Genomic DNA, 10,519 nt, shown 5'->3' with positions numbered 1-10,519 from the left:
CAGTCAATTCACTTTACAATATATACTGTGAAGCGCTTTGAGACGTCTCAATGACGTGATAAGGAGCTATATCAAATGCAAGGATGATTATTATTATACTTGAAATTTATTGGCCTAAGCTTATGTTTTGTTATGTATTGGTTATCTTTCTTTGCATGCTGATTTTCCTTTTCTAGTTCTTTCTTTGTTCATTTTCTGTTTCCTCTTTCCCAACCCCACGCTTTTCTCTACTCTTTTATTCATTGATCACTTGAATGGTCTCTTTTGCTCCCTTTTCAGTGGTATACTATCCTCCTTGGAGCCACCTCAGCATCTCCCAGGAGGGAGTAAGTCTCCTTGATGCTGAGGTGGCTCCAATATGCTTGGCAACAGAATGTCGGAATTGAGTCATTCCTCTGTGGCGGTCTCGGTAATCCAGTTCCTGAGATAGGCTGGTCTATCGTATTCCAGGGCACTGCTGATGGCAGCCCAGCCAGCTGGCTTGTCACAACAGGACTTGAAGAAGCAGAGCATTCACCGGGAAGAGCGATTCTACCCACTCAGCTCCTAAGCCAAAACACTATGGGTGAGTGGTCCTTGCTGGATAAGCAGGGTTCACTGTGGCAAGCTATGTGATTTTAGCTAATTAAACTCAAGCAGTACCTGTATACACTGTCTGGGATCCCCAATCCTTGGTTCTTGCCAACCTGCGCCTAATACTCTTCAAAATTAGGTGAACAAAGTGCGTCTCTCTGGGAAGAAAGCACCTATTCCATTCCAGACACAGGGAAATTTCCATGTGTCGGTGATAATGTACAACTCGGGCTGGTTTGGATACTCTTACGCACAGCAATGGATTACCGCAAGTGATAGAGACCAAGCTGATCATTTCAGTGAATTCTACTACCTCGTTGGAATCTATTCTGCAAATAGTGATATGGGCCTGAGTAGTTAAATTAAATGTGGGTGAAGCACAAAGGAAATGGCAAAATAACTGCAAGCCAGACTCAAATGCCTGATTTCCACCAGAGAGATTTTCCCAAATGACAAGAAAATGGGAAATGATTTGAGAACATAGGGGAAAACATTAGTAGTAAATGAGCTTTTGTACGCACTTTATTCAACACCTAATTAACAGTTTCAAAACAAAGCTCAGAAAATTCTATCAGATGAATGCAATACATTCAGTCCACTTCCTTTCCTATACAATTCAGAGAACTTAATAATTATTTTTGTGGCTTTAACATTATAAAGTTAAAGCTGTGTTTGTGTTAAGTAAGAACTCTTGATCTCATAATGATTTATTTAAGAGCATGCTACCCTCAGATTTAATCGGCACTGCCTAATTTTTATCTTCTCCCACTCACTTCCTCCACCTCTTTCTCAGCCTACGACCTTGTTGAGGGCTGGGCTCTCCCCTGGGCCAAGGGGTGTGTGACCAATGTTCCCACTCCTCCAGCGCCGGCTGAGCGTCTCTGTTTAGACGTCAGCTAAACTGGAGCATGGTTGCCATTCTCCAGGGAGGAACCAAACAACACGCAACAAGTTGATTTTGTATGTTTTTTCTTTAGATTAACCCATACTATAACTATAATAATAATATTAATAATCCTTGCATTTGATACAGCACCTTATCATGTCATTGAGACGTCTCAAAGCGCTTCATGGAAAATATTGTAAAGTGATTTGTGGGCGAAACCGGCAGTCAGTTGCGCACAGCACAAACAGTCATGGATTGAGTAACCAAATTATTATTTATTTAAAAAATTACCACCCCTGGAAAGTGATCCGACAATCGACTAACAACCAGGTTCCAAACTTACTGCTCGTAAACAAAGGTGTGTGGAGTTAGGAAACTTGTCTAAGGTTTCGGCCTGTCCAGATCCTCTCGCTTGCGAAGTGAGCGTGTGCTAATTGCTACGGGACTCCAAACACTTCATTGCGGTTCATTTTAATGGGCGAAGTTGTTCCTAAACCCTTAAAAAATTAGAATTTAATTCTGTGGAGCTACCTACATGGCAAAGAGGTGGCAATTTTTCCATGCTTTAATGGGATAGATGATGCCCCAATAGACCAACTCATAGTTTTTCCATGTGACTATATCCAAGGTAGAGTCTGTGAATAAAAGGGAACCTTGGAAATAAGAAGGCATTCAGCTCACTGAGCCACTCTGCCATTGAATATTCAATTATGTATGTAAAACCTCTCCCTTATCCCACCACAATATTTTTTACTATCTACCGATCATTCTTTTAACCAATTTCTCCTCTGGTTTTCTGGGGCCGTGCGCTTCTGATTCATATCACTCACTCCGAGATGAAATCCCTTGATCCTAATGGCCCTTTACCATAATGGTGAGGTCCCATTCCTTAGTAACTGATTGATCTAACCTCACAACATCCTGAAAGCACTCGTGTTTGGGGATCACTCACATAAACCACTGGCCGCAGAATAGGAATAAGACACTGGTCTATTTGGCTACCTGACTCAGGCTGGGGTCAGGACCTTGTGTAGGCCTACTGCTGCCAGGGATTGTCCAGTAACTCAGCCGTTGGGTAAAATTTAACAAAAGTCTTTTTTTTCTGTTTGTAATCAATTACACTCACTAGTGTAATTGATTACAAACTGTGTAACTTGTTCCACCTTTCAAGAGTTCCCTTCATGGAAACTTGTCTTAGGTTTCATCCCATCCAGGTCTTCTCGCTTGTGATGGAGCGTGTGCTAATCACTATGGCTATGGGACTCCAAACACTTTATTGCAATTCATTTTAATGGGCGAAGTTGTTCTTCTAAACCCTTAAAAATTAGGAATTTAATTTTGCCCACAAAATATACAGCATATTCTTGAAGTGCTTTTAGACGTCTCAAAGATGTGATAAAGCATTATATCAAATGCAAGGATTATTATTATCGTCGTGCTCAGCTCGCTGCTTGGACTTGTGTTCTGTTCCATTTTCAGGAAAGGTGACAGAAAAATTCCCAACAACTACAGAACCATTAGTCTTGCCACAGTAATAGGAAAACTAAGTAGAACTTTATACACCACAGAAGAACGAGAAGATCCACATTCCCCATGAGAACAAAATCCAGCCTGTTCCTTTCTGATTACGCCGTGAGCCATCATATGTTTCATGTCTACTTGACGCACCATCTACCGAGACACTGGAACCAATGAGATCCCTCAATGGTTCTTGGTCTAGCTAACCTTTCTTGTAGATACATATCACAAATGTATTCTCAAACACTAATGGTATGTGTATCTCAGACAGGATCATTTTGACCATCTTTAGTAGGGCAGCCCCATGGTGAGTTGACGTTCGTGGTATTGATATGTAAGATCGCCCACCATTCTCCATCCCATCCCTCTGAGCATCTTTTACAAACCCAAGATTAATACTGTCCACACTCGCTGGCTTCCCATTAGCAAGGCAACTGTCTCAGTGTTGAATCTACATCTTCTCTGAGAGACAGATCATAAAGTCCTTCAATATCAAGGATAAGACATGGACGTGGATTATTAACTGTCTGAGAAAAAGAAACAAGGAGAACTGATTAGGGGAGCTGGGTCAAAATGGGAAGAGATAATAACAGTAATAATAACAATAATAATAATAATCTGTGCACCTTTCAAATCAGGAGCACGTCTTAAACCCCTTCATATGATTTATTGTAAAGTTACTGACTGCATATTTTAAGTGAAAGCTACAGCGAATTTGCACACCACAAAAAGCCATGAAGTGAGGACCAGGATCCATGCTGGAGCCCATCCTGTTCCTTGCGTATATGAATGACCTGGAGTTGCAACGTCACAATAGTTACATTTGCAGAAGACACCAAGATAGAGGGAAACTATGAAATCAGCGGAGTCAAACAAGATCTTACAAAGAGAGCTTGACAAGGTACCCAGCTGGGCTGATCTCTAGCAAATAATGTTCATTAATGACAATATACTGCATGTCTATATTCTAAAAGTACCATATGTAGGAAGTACAAATAGGTAGGTATGTATACTCCACAGATGGGATAGAACTTACAAAGTGAGTATAAAAAGATCTCAGAGGCTGGTTTATCATTCTCTATGTCCAAACAATGTGAGGCAGCAATAAAATAAGCAAACAGGATATTGTGGTTGATTGCTAAATCAGCTGTGCTCAGATCCTTAGACGTTATGCTCAAATGGACCTGTGCTCTTTGCATCAAAGTTAAGCAACACTTGAGTGCAGGTGCACTTTTGGTCACTGTGACATAAGGCCTTTTAAAGTAGATTTACCAATATAATAGTCTCCAAGTGTAAGAGGATGAGGGGTGAAAGATAAATAGATTAAACAGTCTTCAAAAGCCACAGATCACAGAGGACCTTAGAGGTATAAACAATTCTAAATGGGATTCAGATATCAAATTTAGAAGAATACTTTCAGATGTGTCAAAGCAGCAGAACAAAACAACAAGATAAAGTGCTATATCAAATGCAAGGATTATTATTATTATTAACAAGAAAGCACAGGTGAAGGACAAGCTTTGGTTAGATATCAGGAAGTATTTACAATTCAACAATATTGATACAGTGACTTTTGGGAAGTTTGGAGGGCAGCGGGGGAAGCAGGGTGATCGAAAGCACGGTCGAAGAGGAGGGTCTTGAAATGGATCTTGAAGGAGGCAAGGGAGGGGTGAGGCAGAGAGACTGCGGGATGGAGTTCCAGAAGGTGGAGGCAGAGTGGCAGAAGGCCCACCTGCCAATGGTAGGGCGAGTGAGGCAGAGGATGTGAAGCAGGCCAGAGCCAGCTGAGCGGAGGGAGCAGGCAGGATGGTAGGGTGTTAGGAGGTCGCAGAGGTAGGAGCAAGACCATGGAGGGCTTTGACGGTGAGGACCAGAATCTTGAACTGTATCCTCTGTGTGATGGGAATCCAGTGGAGTCGGACGAGGATGGGGGTGACAGTCATGGACCTGGTGTGGGAGAGGACATGGGCTGCAGAGTGTTGGATGATCTGCAGCCTATTGAGGGAGGAGTTGGGAAGGCCGACAAGCGAGGAGTTTGCATAGTCGACCCTCGACGTAATGAAAGTGTGTATGAGGGTTTCGGCGGCCTGCGGCATGAGACAGTGGCGGAGCCGGGCGATGTTGTGGAGTTGAGGGAAGGCAGAGCGGGTCATAGCACAGATGTGGGGTAGAAAGGATAGTTGAGGGTTAAACAAGATGCCAAGGTTCTGGACTGGCTTAGCAAGGTGGAATGTTCATCCATGGATGGTGATGCTGTCAGCTGGAACAAGTTACCAGAAAGGTTGATAGAAACCAGAATATGGCGACTCATTCAGCAAAAGGCTTGTAGTTGTCATAGGAAGATGGTAGGATGGAAGGAAGAGATAAAACTATAATCTTTACATTTAGTATAGCAACTTTCACATTGGAAGGATACTGTAAAGTGCAGCAACTGTGTTTTGTGGGGGAAAGGGCTTTTTATTTGATTGTCTTTTGGGATCAGAAATTGCTTTATTTGTTTGCTCAACTAAATTCTTAGTTAGGATTAATCCACTGGATGTTTTCTTAGAATTGAATAGCATTAAATTGCCCTTATTGACTCAAGTAAGTGCTGCATATATCTACGAAAAATAGTCACTCTGAAGCACTCTGAGATGTTTTGATGTAATAAGACACCATAAAAATGCAAACATTTTCTTCTCTGTTTATCTGAAAGCGAGTTGGACCTATTTCTGTTAAGAAAAGAGAATCAAAAATTATTGTAATGGTAATAATTCTTGCATTTGGTATAGCGTCAAAGTGTCTCAGAGTACTTCACAGTTAATTTGCTGTCAAGTGTACTGACCGAAGGCAAACATGGCAGCCAATTTGCACACAGCAATATCCCACGAATAGGCATGAAGTGAATGATTAGTTTTATTGATTTCAATATCCTCATCCTCGGTTTACAACAATAATGATAGCAATCCATACAATTGGTACAGTGCCTTTCACATCGGGAGGACGTCTCAAAGCCCCTCACAAGATATAAGTAGAGTAACTGTTTACTTCCAGGCTGGAGCAAATTTGGGCACAACAATAAGGCGCAAACATCCATGAAGTGAATTTTTAATATGGGGGATTATTGTCCAGGACACCGGGAGAAACTCTCTTCTCTTTTTGAATAGTCTCACGGGATCTTTCAAATTCATTTCAACACGCAGATGGGACCTCAGTTTGTCTCATCCAAAGGATGGAATTTCTGACAATACTGTGCTTCCGCAAACTGTCAGCCTAAAGGTTAACACAGGAATTGACTCACAACAACAACAAATTACGTTTGTATAGTGCCTTTCATGTTGGGAGGATAGCCAAAGGAGCTGGACAGTCAAGGATTTGGACCTCATCTAGGGCTTGAGATCAGGAGGGGCGGAGGGCAGGAAGGGGAGGGATAGGAGGATAACCGAAGGTGCGGTCGAAGAGGATGGTCTTGAGATGGGCCTTGAAGGAGGCAAGGGAGAGAGCGAGGTGAAGGAACTGTGAGATGGAGTTCCAAAGGGTGGGGGCAGAAAGGCTGAAGGCCCAACCACCAAGGGTGGGGCAGGCCAGGCGGGGGACATGGAGCAGGTCAGAGCCCACTGAGCGAAGGGAGTGGACATTTCTGTAGGGACAACAATAACAACTTGGATTTATATAGTGCCCGCCACGCCGGATGGTGTCTCAGAGCGTTTCACAGTTTAGGATCCCGGGACCGGGAGATAGCTTGTCACAGAAGTAAGGAGGAACAAGACCGTGGAGAGCTTCGAACTCTATCCTCTGAGCAATGGGGAGCCAGTGGAGCTGGACGATGATGGGTATGATAGGTTTACGGAATAGGAATGAATAGCTCAAGGGTTCACTATTTACAAATCCTTTTTCTGCAAGTATCACAGATTAGTGAACCATGTTGATAATCTTTCAACTTTGATGATGTGTATGAGACTGAATCAAATCATTTGTAGTTGAATGGGTTCCCAACAGAAGATAAGATCTATCTTGTGTGGTTTTGATTATGAGAATTGTAGGAGAAACACTCAATTATTTAATGCTAATTGTTTGACGTCACCCTTGGTTGGTAGGAAGTAGTTGTGAAGGGGATATAAGACTGAACGTGCCAACAGCAATCTTAGACTTTAAGGACAGTCTCACTCAGAGTAGTACTGGTTGGAGTCCAAGCAAGCTGTAATTCTTTCAAACTGAATAGTTGGATGAAGAATTGAAGCATTGAAAACGAGTCTCTCCTGGGCAACAAGAAATGGTAAGGAACATTAATTATTCTGCTTTGGTTTATGCTTTTATTAATGGAATAATTGAAAATCTATTCCTATTTTATTTTGAAATAGGAAATAAAATCTCTAAAATGGAGATTTTATAAATAAAATTAATTTAAATTAATAAAAATTGAGATTTTATTTCCTATTTCAGTGTCAAAAAACATTGAAATACAAAATAAACAGATGTACTCAGAGCAGAGAAGAATTATATGTGAATTTTTTATTTAGTTATGAACTGTTTGGGACTAACAGACACGAATAACATTGAAAGAAAGTTGAAAGAAACTGTGGCAAGTTAAAAAAAAAAACACCCACAGTAAAATCAATAAACTGAAAGAGAAAAATAATTGCAATTGATTTTATGCTTAAAATATCAAAGAGTCTCAAAGCATTTCAGAGAGATAACAATAACAAATTACATTTGTATAGCGCCTTTCACATCGGGAGGACATAGATATGTTGTAAATGAATGTGTGATTGTAGGTGGATGCGGCAGCCAATTTTTGCACAGCAATGTCCAACAATCATGGAGTGAGTGATCAATTTTAATAGGAGATTTGTTGGCCAGGAACTCCCTTCTCTTTTTGAATAGTGCCATGTCCACATGAACAGGCATACCGGATCTTGGTTTAATGATTGATCTGAAGGATGACACCTCCAACAATGCAGTGCTCCCCCAAGAAAGCACTGAAGTATCAGCCTATTAGCTCGAAAACCTTGACTTGGAGCTTGAGCTCACAACCTTCTGACCTGGAGGTGTTTAGTCCTGCCACCAAGGTAGACATTAGGTACAAATATAGATGGGATGTCCTCCTGATATCCTCCCGACGTGGAAGGCACTATACAAATGCAATTTGTTGTTGTTATTGAGCCAACATAAGTCAGCAACAAGATCTATATTGATAATAATATAATCCTTGCATTTGATATACCACCTTATCACGTCTTCTAGACATTTCAAAGTGCTTCACAGAATACACTGTCAAATGCATTGACTGTGTAGTTGTGGGTGAAACACGGAAGTCAATTGCGCTCAGCAGTGTCCCACAAACAATCATGTATTTGAGTGACCAAATTACTATTTTAAAAAAATTTGAAGGATTTATTACACCTGGAAAACAGATCCACCAATCAACTAAAAACCAGGTTCTTATTTACTGCTAGATAAACAGAGGCATGTGGAGTAAGGAAATTTGCCTAATGTTTCGCCCAGCCCGGGAACTGAACCCAAGTCCTCTTGTTTGCAAAGTGATTGCGAAGCGAAAAGGCATGTTATTCTCCCTGAGATCAGAGCAAAATCTAGAGGGAGTTTCTAAGCAAATGACTAAAATTTAACAAATCTTCCGGTGCTTATTGAGCATAGAAACTAGAAACAAAAACCCCTTGGTTTCTCCCTCTTCAACTCAAAACCTATTGTTGTTTTGTTTCCATTTTGCCTGTGGGCAGGTCAGCAAAACTTTATCATAATTGCTCCACTTGAGCAGAGGGGTTTAATACTAGGAAGGCTAACTTGCATTTCCTTGTAATTGATTGGGTGGTGGGGGGGATATGATAGAAGTTAGTTAAAGATACAGAAGGGACATGCCTCATGGAATCCTGTAGCGTAATGGTTAGTGCTCTCACCTAGCAAGTGAGAGGATCCGGGTTCAAATCCCATGTGGGGCGAAACCTTAGGCAAGTTTCCGTGCTCCATACTCCTCTGTTTACTTAGCAGCAAGTAGGAATCCGGTTGTTAGTCAATTGGCTGCTGCATTTCGCCCACAAAATACATAGTCAATTCATTTTACAATATATCGTGTGAAAGCTTTGAGACATTGTCTTGATATGATAAGGTGCTATGTCAAATGTAATGATTATATTTATTATTATCATAGAGTAAATGGAAAACCATCTCCTGTATTTGGGGAATTTCTGGCAAGTAGGCTCAGGATTGTTGGCAAAAAAATTAGGGTGAGTTTAGATGGGATTTCTTCACTCAAAGGATTGTTAGGGTTTGGCATTCCTTACCACTAGTACTGTATTGAGAATTGAACATCAGAATTGTTCAAAGATAAGTGGATAAGCAACTGAGTGCAAAAAAACATTACGAGGTAAAGAAACAAATTTGGGATTAATAGAGGAGAGAACAATTCAGTAAAACAGATAGCATCAGGCAGACAACAAGAACAACTTGCATTTATATATTGCATGTTGTAGCAAGAGTTCTCACCATTACCAAAGTAGTGGTTAGGGAAGAAATCCACACATGAGTACAGTGCTGTTTCAGCGATGCTGTCTGAACATATTTTTAACATTTGCCTTGTATTATAAATCTATGCTTTAAATCAATGGTTTAGAAATTCATTTTTTAAAAAGCGTTAAACATTTGGGGATTTTTTTTCAGCAAAGAAGAAAATTGTATTCACATTCCCCCCTCCCTTGCCACCTTCAAGACTCATCTCAAAACCCTCTTCAACCGTGCTTTCGATCTTCCTGCTTTCCCCCCACCCCACCCCGCCCTCCACGACCCCTAGCTCGGGTCTGTAACTCTGTCTGTCCAGCGCCTTGGGACGTCTCTGCCCGACTTGAAAGGCGCTTCACAAATGTAATTTAGTTATTGTTGTTGTATAGCGCCCCTCACACAGGGTAGTGTCCAGAGTGCGTAATAAATGGTCCTCTTTTGCTCATAAAACTTCTATTGTTTTAGTTTTAGTAATAATAATTCTTGCATTTTACAAAGTGGCCTTTCACGTCAGGAGGATGCCTCCAAATTACAGAATTTACTGTAAAGTGTAGTGGCTGTGTATTTTGTAGATGAATGCAGCAGCCAATTGCATACATCAAATCCCACAAACAGCCATAAAATCAGTGACCAATTTTATTTGGGGGATTGCTGGCCAGAACACTGGGAAAAACTCCCTTTTCTTTTGCTCAATAGCGCCAAGGGATCTTTAACGTCCATCTAAACAGGCAGATGGGACCTCGGTTTGATGTCTCATCCAAAGGACGGCACCTCCAACAATATAACAATATAGTGCACTCCAAGCACTGCATTGGAGTGCAACCTTAGGCTATATGAGTTCCAAGTCCCTACATGGGGTTTGAATCCACAGTCTTCTGACTGAGAGGCGAGAGTGCTATTTCTACTTGAAAAAAAACAAATTCAATCAGCTGTATACAATGTAAGAGGTGAATTTGGTTTGTTCTTGTGGCTTTATATACTGATTTTGTTAACTTTGAATTGCAAAATATAGATCTGTGGCTTCCTCCTACAGGCATCTTGTGCTAAACA

Source organism: Callorhinchus milii, unplaced genomic scaffold (genome assembly GCF_018977255.1).
Source record: "Callorhinchus milii isolate IMCB2004 unplaced genomic scaffold, IMCB_Cmil_1.0 Scaffold5, whole genome shotgun sequence".
Classification (NCBI taxonomy): Eukaryota; Metazoa; Chordata; class Chondrichthyes; order Chimaeriformes; family Callorhinchidae; genus Callorhinchus; species Callorhinchus milii.
The sequence above is the reverse complement of the archived record's forward strand: the minus strand, read 5'-3'. Positions refer to the sequence as shown.